Source organism: Oncorhynchus mykiss, chromosome 21, assembly GCF_013265735.2.
Source record: "Oncorhynchus mykiss isolate Arlee chromosome 21, USDA_OmykA_1.1, whole genome shotgun sequence".
In the NCBI taxonomy this organism is placed as follows: Eukaryota; Metazoa; Chordata; class Actinopteri; order Salmoniformes; family Salmonidae; genus Oncorhynchus; species Oncorhynchus mykiss.
This window is the reverse complement of record NC_048585.1, coordinates 4,995,618-5,007,866: the sequence shown is the minus strand read 5'-3', so window position 1 is coordinate 5,007,866 and position 12,249 is coordinate 4,995,618. Positions and strand designations below refer to the sequence as shown.

Sequence of the window (12,249 nt, the reverse complement as noted above, 5' to 3'; positions counted from 1 at the left end):
GTACTGAGATACAAGGCCTAGTTAGGCCTGGCTACAACAGGCTGCTGACAGACTGTACTGAGATACAAGGCCTAGGTAGGCCTGGCTACAACAGGCTGCTGACAGACTGTACTGATATACAAGGCCTAGTTAGGCCTGGCTACAACAGGCTGCTGACAGACTGTACTGATATACAAGGCCTAGTTAGGCCTGGCTACAACAGGCTGCTGACAGACAGATTGTACTGAGATACTAGGAATAGACAGACCAGCCTACAACAGACTGCTGACAGACAGATTGTACTGAGATACTAGGAAGAGACAGGCCAGGCTACAACAGACTGCATTAGCTATAACATCACAACCTGGCATCTTTCCTCACAAGCCCCCCCCTGCCTGTCAGATGTTTATGCCATCTTGACAGCCTCAGGAGGAAACTATTGCCATTAAAGGTTGGTTAGAAAATGTATAGCAGCATCATTTTATTCACAAGCTAAGATAGCTGCTAGCATTTAGCCACCTAGGAGCACAATGTCATTTACTAGCTAGATGTTAACTGCTAGCATTTAGCCACCCAGGAGCATAATGTCATTTACTAGCTAGATGTTAACTGCTAGCATTTAGCCACCCAGGAGCACAATGTCATTTACTAGCTAGATGTTAACTGCTAGCATTTAGCCACCCAGGAGCACAATGTCATTTACTAGCTAGATGTTAACTGCTAGCCTGAAACACAATGCCAATCACTAGCTAGCTGCAAGCATAGCAGCATGTAGCCACCCTGGGGAGCAGCTCTGGTTTCATGGATGCGGAGAGGTCGGGCAGGCAGAGGAAGAAGGGGAAACATCAGAGGGCCACCATGTTTAACAAGGCCCTTTGGCCTAAAGGAAAAGTGGGCCAACTGGTGGTAGTGGAGGGAGGAGGACACCACTTCCCAGAAATGACCAGGAGGATTTACCAACAGCCGTACATCATCAATGGTCATGTCACAGCCCCCGCCCCTAGCTTGAGTCCATCTCAACCTGGATCCCTGGTTGAGAGAGAGAACCATTCCTGGAGATGGCCTTGCATCGATATCAGGAGGGAAGCCGTTAGTGTCCTGGGTCCCTGGTTGAGAGAGAGAACCATTCCTGGAGATGGCCTTGCATCGATATCAGGAGGGAAGCCGTTAGTGTCCTGGGTCCCTGGTTGAGAGAGAGAACCATTCCTGGACATGGCCTTGCATCGATATCAGGAGGGAAGCCGTTAGTGTCCTGGGTCCCTGGTTGAGAGAGAGAACCATTCCTGGAGATGGCCTTGCATCGATATCAGGAGGGAAGCCGTTAGTGTCCTGGGTCCCTGGTTGAGAGAGAGAACCATTCCTGGACATGGCCTTGCATCGATATCAGGAGGGAAGCCGTTAGTGTCCTGGGTCCCTGGTTGAGAGAGAGAACCATTCCTGGAGATGGCCTTGCATCGATATCAGGAGGGAAGCCGTTAGTGCCCTGGGTCCCTGGTTGAGAGAGAGAACCATTCCTGGACATGGCCTTGCATCGATACCAGGAGGGAAGCCGTTAGTGCCCTGGGTCCCTGGTTGAGAGAGAGAACCATTCCTGGACATGGCCTTGCATCGATATCAGGAGGGAAGCCGTTAGTGTCCTGGGTCCCTGGTTGAGAGAGAGAACCATTCCTGGACATGGTCTTGCATCGATATCAGGAGGGAAGCCGTTAGTGTCCTGGGTCCCTGGTTGAGAGAGAGAACCATTCCTGGAGATGGTCTTGCATCGATATCAGGAGGGAAGCCGTTAGTGTCCTGGGTCCCTGGTTGAGAGAGAGAACCATTCCTGGAGATGGTCTTGCATCGATATCAGGAGGGAAGCCGTTAGTGTCCTGGGTCCCTGGTTGAGAGAGAGAACCATTCCTGGACATGGCCTTGCATCGATATCAGGAGGGAAGCCGTTAGTGTCCTGGGTCCCTGGTTGAGAGAGAGAACCATTCCTGCATCTGTGACTCCTCACATCCTCTCTCGTCATCTCCTTCTCAACCAGTGGAGACCTTCCTCCTCAGTGAATTTCATTATTTATTTTTTATTTTTTTAAATAGTGAAACTAAAAAAAAGTTATCCTTTTTAGATAAAACTATACTAAATATATTCACGTCACCAAATAATTGAACCACTGTAGGTTGTAGCAACCTCATGATGGGTACAGGGAAAATGTGACTATTGTGTAGTAGATAGTACACGATAGTCAAATTTGCATTGCATTGAACTGGGTGAATGGAATAGGACTGTCATCCAATATGCTGTAATAGAAATAAGGCCGTGCTCATAGAAAAATAGTAATAATCCTCCCTCGTCTTAAAACGGCACTGACCGCCACTGTTCTCAACCCCACTGACCGCCACTGTTCTCAACCCCACTGACCGCCACTGTTCTCAACCCCACTGACCGCCACTGTTCTCAACCACACTTCCTCTCTAATGGGAAGGAGGCGAGGAAATAGGACGCAAGGAAATAGGACGCAAGGATTGAAAGGAGAGTTGATTTGAGAGATAGAGCCTCAGGTGAGCCAGCGGAGTAGTCTGCTATGAGGTCTCTCCATAAAAATAGAATAATTAGAATAAAAAATTTAAAAATCCCATTCAAGTCAAATGGGCCTGTGATAGGTGGACCGGCGGCCATATTGAGTGTGCCCATAGGAGGAAGTCATTCTATGTCTATGGTTCTCTCTGTCCTGACGGACCAGTCCAGACGTCTCTATGGGAGGTATCACCACCAGTCAATAAGTCAGTCAGTCAGTCAGTCAGACAGGCAGTCAATAAATCAGTCAGTCATTTTCTCTATCTGACAGCCAGATTAACACCATACTGCTCTGCATTAAGGCTATACTCCCTCAGGACCATTTCCTTCCCAACACTGGCTGACTGGCTGGCTGGCTGGCTGGCTGGCTGGCTGACTGACTGGCTGGCTGGTTGGCTGGCTGGCTGACTGGCTGTGTGCTCTGCGACATCCTAATACACCTCACTGCAAACATTCAGCTGCCAATACGCTGCTTAGCACAATCAGACAGGAGACAACCGACACTACTCTACGTTCCAAATGGCACCCTATTCCCCCATAGGGCCCTGGTTAAAAGTAGTGCACTATATAGGGAATAGGGTGTCATTTGAGAAGTAGACGAGATGGCAAGACTCCTTAGGCTAACGGACATCTCTGGACTAACAAAGCCAGCATCGGAGGATCAGACTGAATAGCAGTTAATACAACGACTCTTGGTGTTAGGTTAGGTTATCAAATCACATTTTATTTATCACATGTGCCAAATACAACAGGTGTAGGTAGACCTTACCGTGAAATAACCCACAATGCAGTGTTTTGAAAATATTTACTAAATAAACTAACACAATAAAATCACAATAATGAAGCATATATATATATATATATATGGGTGTACCGGTACCGAGTCAATGTGGGGGGTACAGGTTAGTCAAGGTAATTGGAGGTAATATGTTCATTTGTATTTTAATTTAACCTTTATTTTAACTAGGCAAGTCAGTTAAAGAACAAATTCTTATTTACAATGACGGCCTCCCAAAAGACAAAAAGGACTTCTGTGGGGACGGGGACCAACACTATAAATATAGGACAGGACACACATCACGACAAGAGATACAACACTATAAATATAGGACAGGACACACATCACGACAAGAGATACAACACTACAAATATAGGACAGGACACACATCACAACAAGAGATACAACACTACAAATATAGGACAGGACACACATCACGACAAGAGATACAACACTACAAATATAGGACAGGACACACATCACGACAAGAGATACAACACTATAAATATTGGACAGGACACACATCATGACAAGAGACACAACACTACAGAAAGACAGGCCTAAGACAACAACACAGCTGGCAGCAACACAGCATGGCAGCAACACATAACACACATCACGACAAGAGATACAACACTACAGAAAGACAGGCCTAAGACAACAACACAGCATGGCAGCAACACATGACAACACAGCATGGTAGCAACACATGACAACACAGCATGACAAGAGATACAACACTACAGAAAGACAGGCCTAAGACAACAACACAGCATGGCAGCAACACATGACAACACAGCATGGTAGCAACACATGACAACACAGCATGGCAGCAACACATGACAACACAGCATGACAAGAGATACAACACTACAGAAAGACAGGCCTAAGACAACAACACAGCATGGCAGCAACACATGACAACACAGCATGGTAGCAACACACGACAACACAGCATGGCAGCAACACACGACAACACAGCATGGCAGCAACACACGACAACACAGCATGGCAGCAACACACGACAACACAGCATGGCAGCAACACACGACAACACAGCATGGCAGCAACACACGACAACACAGCATGGCAGCAACACACGACAACACAGCATGGCAGCAACACACGACAACACAGCATGGCAGCAACACACGACAACACAGCATGGCAGCAACACACGACAACACAGCATGGCAGCAACACACGACAACACAGGATGGTAGCAACACACGACAACACAGGATGGTAGCAACACACGACAACACAGGATGGTAGCAACACACGACAACACAGGATGGTAGCAACACATGACAACACAGGATGGTAGCAACACATGACAACACAGGATGGTAGCAACACATGACAACACAGGATGGTAGCAACACATGACAACACAGGATGGTAGCAACACATGACAACACAGGATGGTAGCAACACATGACAACACAGCATGGCAGCAACACATGACAACACAGGATGGTAGCAACACATGACAACACAGCATGGCAACAACACATAACAACACAGCATGGCAGCAACACATAACAACACAGCATGGCAGCAATACAACATGACAACACAGCATGGCAGCAACACATAACACAGCAGGGTAGCAACACATAACATAGCAGGGTAGCAACACATAACACAGCAGGGTAGCAACACATAACATAGCAGGGTAGCAACACATAACACAGCATGGCAGCAACACATAACACAGCAGGGTAGCAACACATAACATAGCAGGGTAGCAACACATAACACAGCATGGCAGCAACACATAACACAGCAGGGTAGCAACACATAACATAGCAGGGTAGCAACACATAACACAGCATGACAGCAACACATGACAACACAGCATGGCAGCAACACATAGCAACACAGCATGGCAGCAACACATGACAACACCGCATGGCAGCAACACATGACAACACAGCATGGCAGCAACAAATAACAACACAGCATGACAGCAACACATGACAACACAGCATGGCAGCAACACATGACAACACAGCATGGCAGCAACACATAACACAGCATGGCAGCAACACATGACAACACAGCATGGCAGCAACACATGACAACACAGCATGGCAGCAACACATAACAACACAGCATGGCAGCAACACATAACAACACAGCATGGCAGCAACACATGACAACACAGCAGGGTAGCAACACATAACAACACAGCATGACAGCAACACATAACAACACAGCATGGCAGCAACACATAACAACACAGCATGGCAGCAACACATGACAACACAACATGGCAGCAACACATGACAACACATAGCACCACTGTGTGATAGCACCACTGTCTGATAGCACCACTGTCCGATAGCACCACTGTCCGATAGCACCACTGTCTGATTGCACCACTGTCCGATAGCACCACTGTCTGATTGCACCACTGTCCGATAGCACCACTGTCTGATTGCACCACTGTCCGATAGCACCACTGCCTGATTGCACCACTGCCTGATAGCACCACTGCCTGATAGCACCACTGTCTGATAGCACCACTGTCTGATAGCACCACTGTCTGATAGCACCACTGTCTGATAGCACCACTGTCTGATTGCACCACTGCCTGATAGCACCACTGCCTGATAGCACCACTGTCTGATAGCACCACTGTCCGATAGCACCACTGCCCGATAGCACCACTGCCTGATAGCACCACTGTCTGATAGCACCACTGTCCGATAGCACCACTGTCCGATAGCACCACTGTCCGATAGCACCACTGTCCGATAGCACCACTGTCCGATAGCACCACTGTCCGATAGCACCACTGTCTGATAGCACCACTGTCTGATAGCACCACTGTCCGATAGCACCACTGTCCGATAGCACCACTGTCCGATAGCACCACTGCCCGATAGCACCACTGTCTGATTGCACCACTGTCTGATAGCACCACTGTCTGATAGCACCACTGTCCGATAGCACCACTGTCCGATAGCACCACTGCCCGATAGCACCACTGTCTGATTGCACCACTGTCTGATAGCACCACTGTCCGATAGCACCACTGTCCGATAGCACCACTGTCTGATAGCACCACTGCCTGATAGCACCACTTGAGGCTTCTCGTTAATCAGCTGGAAAAACGGCAGAGTACATCAGCCTGGCTGTCTATCACAACAAACGGAACCTGGAAGGGAACCAGGGGCTTGTCTGACTGAATGGCAACCTATTCCCTCGATAGTGTAGTGGTCCCTGGTCAAAAGTAGTGGGGTATAATATGGAATAGGGTTCTATTTGGGATATGGAATAGGGTTCTATTTGGGATATGGAATAGGGTTCTATTTGGATATGGAATAGGGTTCTATTTGGATATGGAATAGGGTTCTATTTGGATATGGAATAGGGTTCTATTTGGATATGGAATAGGGTTCTATTTGGATATGGAACAGGGTTCTATTTGGATATGGAATAGGGTTCTATTTGGATATGGAATAGGGTTCTATTTGGATATGGAATAGGGTTCTATTTGGATATGGAATAGGGTTCTATTTGGGATGCACACTGAAACAAGTGTTTCTTGGCAAATGGGACCTTATTCCCTATATAGTGTACCACTGGTCTGTTGCTGTCACATACAGGAAACTACTGCCTTGTCCCTGGTCTGTCACATACAGGAAACTACCGCCTTGTCCCTGGTCTGTCACATACAGGAAACTACTGCCTTGTCCCTGGTCTGTCACATACAGGAAACTACTGCCTTGTCCCTGGTCTGTCACATACAGGAAACTACTGCCTTGTCCCTGGTCTGTCACATACAGGAAACTACCGCCTTGTCCCTGGTCTGTCACATACAGGAAACTACTGCCTTGTCCCTGGTCTGACACATACAGGAAACTACTGCCTTGTCCCTGGTCTGTCACATACAGGAAACTACTGCCTTGTCCCTGGTCTGTCACATACAGGAAACTACTGCCTTGTCCCTGGTCTGTCACATACAGGAAACTACTGCCTTGTCCCTGGTCTGTCACCTACAGGAAACTACTGCCTTGTCCCTGGTCTGTCACATACAGGAAACTACCGCCTTGTCCCTGGTCTGTCACATACAGGAAACTACTGCCTTGTCCCTGGTCTGTCACATACAGGAAACTACTGCCTTGTCCCTGGTCTGTCACATACAGGAAACTACTGCCTTGTCCCTGGTCTGACACATACAGGAAACTACTGCCTTGTCCCTGGTCTGTCACATACAGGAAACTACTGCCTTGTCCCTGGTCTGTCACATACAGGAAACTACTGCCTTGTCCCCGGTCTGACACATACAGGAAACTACTGCCTTGTCCCCGGTCTGTCACATACAGGAAACTACTGCCTTGTCCCCGGTCTGTCACATACAGGAAACTGGTGGAAACTAGGAAACTTTTCCATAGGTTAAGAGATATTCTCTGGACGCCTCATAGGAAAATGATCATCACCACAATGGTCTTTCTAATATTAAGCCTTAGTCATAACATTATTCAACCGTTAGAAACCATTACACTGTTAGTACACACACACACACACACACACATAGTAATCCATTTAAAGCATTGAACATTTGCCCCGCATACAGACAGTAGTGAACAGTAGAGAGAAGGTACAGCTGAGTAGAGGTCATAAAACGGTCAGGACTAAATAAAACACATTCAACAAACAAGCTCTTTAAGTCCTATAGTTCTCTCCCTCCCTCCCTCTTTCACACTGTTTCTCTCTCTCTCCCTCCCTCTCTGTTTCTCTCTCCCTCCCTCCCTCTTTCACACTGTTTCTTTCTCCCTCCCTCCCTCTTTCACACTGTTTCTCTCTCTCTCCCTCCCTCTCTGTTTCTGTCTCCCTCCCTCCCTCTTTCACACTGTTTCTCTCTCTCTCCCTCCCTCTGTTTCTTTCTCCCTCCCTCCCTCTTTCACACTGTTTCTCTCTCTCTCCCTCCCTCTCTGTTTCTTTCTCCCTCCCTCTCTGTTTCTTTCTCCCTCCCTCTCTGTTTCTTTCTCCCTCCCTCCCTCTTTCTTTCTCCCTCCCACTCTCCCTGACCGTGGTTCCACATCCTCTTACCAATAACTGCCAGCAGAATGACTGATAGTTGTTCAGGGTAGTTCAAACTGTGTTGTAACTCAGAAGGTGTTTTATTATAATCTATAACTGTGGACAAAATGCATTCCCATAAGAGACAACAGTTAGTTACTTTTACAAGTGTTCGTTGTGTTTTCACTTTGTGGATTACGTGTGTATTGTTTTGTATTACTAGGTATTACTGAACTGTTGGAGCTAGGATTTCGTTGCAACTCCAAATCTGTGTACGCGACAAATAAAACGTTGATTTGATTGCAGTCACAGAGGAGACAGAGTAATCTTAAATATTTTCGAATGTATGATTGAAGAAAATCTCACTATTAAAATGAATATCAAATATGGATCTAACATGCTGTCGATCTTGAAGAGTATAAGCTAATATGACAATTCCGTCTTTTCGGTTCCGTTTAACTAAGATGAAACCACCACCCAGTTGTGTCCCTCCCCATCGACAGATTCACTCGTGAACTAGGCGGGGCCCGTATCTCACGCGTATAGAACTAGCTGCAGCTTTCAGAGCATAAAACGGTACAAAACTAATACGAATAGATTACAAATGTTATCTAAAAAATTGCGCATTTGATAACCGCTTGAATAATTCCAGGCGTCCTGTTGTGATAATCGATAAGAACCCAGTGTCCCAAAGAACGTGTGTAATTCTAGACAATCGAATAACTTTTCCATTTCCGTTGTAACTTCAACCCCGTCACGGGAAGGATATCGGTCAAAACGCTGTTGTTTTTGTTATCCAACCGCACGACCGAGAACTGTCGCTGGATACAAACCCGCGGAGAATGCCGCGTTCTGCATTATGCATGACAAAAAAAATAAATACAAATTGTCTGACCAAACATTATGAGTTGGATTGTTTCACTCTCTGCTCCGCCATATTCTAGGCATATGACCTGCGCTTCCGCAAACCGTGTGTTGTGCATCCCCAGAAACCGGTCTCCCGTTTTCATTTGCAATAATGGATCATTCTACCTGAAAAAACCTGGCATCATGTGCCACTATTTCGCATTATCCCGAGCGGCCGAAAACGCCGCAAACATGGCACAGATAGTAACAAAATCTCAGCCAATAGAAATGTGTGTAGATAAGGTACTTACAGTTATCCTCCGTAGCTCCAATCTGTTAGCGCCTCTAGTCGCTCGGTCTGTCGCTTCTCTCTGGGTGAGGTTTTGCGTTTTCTCATGACGTTGCAGCCTCGTTTTGAGACGAGCACCGCTCGACTGTGCTCAGCTATTGCAGTAGCTGTAACATAGCCTAGTGTAGACATTTCGCAATACATTATTTCATACCAATAATATCGGACTGACAAACAATACGCTTTCATTATACAATGCACTAGAGGAAGCCGACCCCCGGCATTTAGTGGAGGTTCCTCAAGGGAGGACCATCCTCCTCAGGGAATTAAATACAACATTTAAATAGTGACACATAAACTAAATGTATCTTTTTTTTTTAGATAAAACTATAAATATATTAACTTCACCAAATAATTGATTAAAATACACAGCTATGAAGGTTTACATTAACTAGGACTTTTAGCCTCAACATCACTCTGTAGGGGAGCACCAGACAGCTAGCTTCCATCCTTCCATCTGGGTACATTGACCTCAGTACAAAGCCTATATTTTTACATTTTAGCAGTCACCCTTACGCAGAGCGAGTACATACATTTTCATACTGGTCACCCGTTGTAAATCAAACCCATAAACCTGGCTTTACAAGCACAATGCTCTACCAACTGAGCTACACAGGACCTAGGAGGCTCATGGTTCTCAACCCCCTTCCATTGACTTGCACAGTAATTATAATTATGACAACTTCCAGTTTTTTTTTGTGTTTTTTTTAAAGCTTTATTTAACTAGGCAAGTCAGTTAAGAACAAATTCTTATTTTCAATGACGGCCTGTTCAGATTTGTACCTTGTCAGCTCGGGGAGTTGAACTTGCAACCTTCTGGTTACTAGTCCAACGCTCTAACCACAAGGTTACCCGGCCGCCCCAGTTGAAGGAGAAGCAAGAGAGGGAGAGAGAGAGCTAGCTATATTGCGTTGTATTTTCTTTCACTTTCACTTAGATACTCAAACACCCTGCTCAAACAGAGGGATGCTATGTTAGCTAGCTGGCTATAACAGAGGGATGCTATGTTAGCTAGCTGGCTATAACAGAGGGATGCTATGTTAGCTAGCTGGCTATAACAGAGGGATGCTATGTTAGCTAGCTGGCTATAACAGAGGGATGCTATGTTAGCTAGCTGGCTATAACAGAGGGGTGCTATGTTAGCTAGCTGGCTATAACAGAGGGATGCTATGTTAGCTAGCTGGCTATAACAGAGGGATGCTATGTTAGCTAGCTGGCTATAACAGAGGGATGCTATGATAGCTAGCTGGCTATAACAGAGGGATGCTATGTTAGCTAGCTGGCTATAACAGAGGGATGCTATGTTAGCTAGCTGGCTATAACAGAGGGATGCTATGATAGCTAGCTGGCTATAACAGAGGGATGCTATGTTAGCTAGCTGGCTATAACAGAGGGATGCTATGTTAGCTAGCTGGCTATAACAGAGGGATGCTATGATAGCTAGCTGGCTATAACAGGGGGATGCTATGTTAGCTAGCTGGCTATAACAGAGGGATTCTATGTTAACTAGCTGGCTATAACAGAGGGATGCTATGATAGCTAGCTGGCTATAACGGAGGGATGCTATGTTAGCTAGCTGGCTATGACAATCCAACACTGGAACACTTCCAAGTCAAATTAAGCTTTTGGTTTTGTTAATTTATTGCTACTGCCGGTGTAACTGCTAAACTGCTTGCTGACTGTACTCTGTACTGCACGATTGTAGCGGGTTTACCAACGAGTTAGTTCTAGTAGCTATGTTGACTATGACGTTAGCTAATATTAATGGTGACAACGATGTAGGCTGTGTGTAGCGGTTAGCGGTTATGATATGAAGGTTTGGCTTGGAAAGGTTTTTTCGCCTGGTCACAGACAGCTGAATGTTGTGCACTGAAGTCCACAAGTGAAGGGAAAAGGTGAGAGGAGGAGAGCGCAAAAGACGCGAGAAGGAATCATAGCTACAACGATCAAAGTTATCGTGCTGTTTGTACGTGGCTGCTATGAAAGTGAACTGTTTGCTTGTGATCAGGGGTGTATTTATTCAGCCGATTCTGTTGAAAAACGTTCTTAAAACAGAACGAAACTGGGATAAACATAACTGAATTTGTCCAATAGAAACTCTCGTTTGCAACTGTTGGAATAATGATCAGATCATTAGATGCAGCTAGATGCAGACAGGAGTGTGCAAGGCGGTATTGAATGTGTCACTGTCTGTCACAAATTTCTCTTGATCTGTGCACCTACCTTGTAAACTGTCGTTCATAGGCTAGGTTGTAGGACGGGTATAGGGAAAATCTGATTGTCATGTAGGAGCCTAAACCTATCGATGTTACATTGAGCAGGGCGAATGGAATATGAATGACAGTCATCCAATAGGCTGTAAAATAAAAAAAATAAAAATTATTGTCCTCCCTCAGCTTAAAGGGTAGTGACTGCCACTGCTAGGATTATGGTCATGATCATTATAGGACCAATTAACAGCTGTCTATTCATTCAGTATAACATCCACCTGATGATTACTCATCATACATATGTGACCAATTAACAGCTACAGAGTAGAAGTATAACATCCACACGATCGTGTTTGTCACCTTCAAAGTCAACCTCATTGTGACCCTGGTCATATTGTCTGGGGGTTTCTGGGTAATATGCCTCCACAATTTAGTCCTTCTGACATTCTCTCCGTCTTCATCTGCAATGTCTCTCTGTCTGGTTGTTGTAGGGC

At 45.8% G+C, this 12,249-nt stretch overlaps 1 protein-coding gene across 1 annotated transcript in view; it reads right to left on the bottom strand.

Moving 5' to 3' along the window:
• The window catches only part of LOC118936571 (ras-related protein Rap-1b), a 113,710-nt gene extending 104,069 nt beyond the window's left edge, over positions 1-9,641 (bottom strand). The window contains exon 1 of the mRNA XM_036956648.1: positions 9,508-9,641. The gene's annotated coding sequence lies outside the window, so the exon portion shown is untranslated. The remainder of the gene's footprint in view (positions 1-9,507) is intronic.
• Between the last annotated feature and the right edge of the window lie 2,608 nt (positions 9,642-12,249).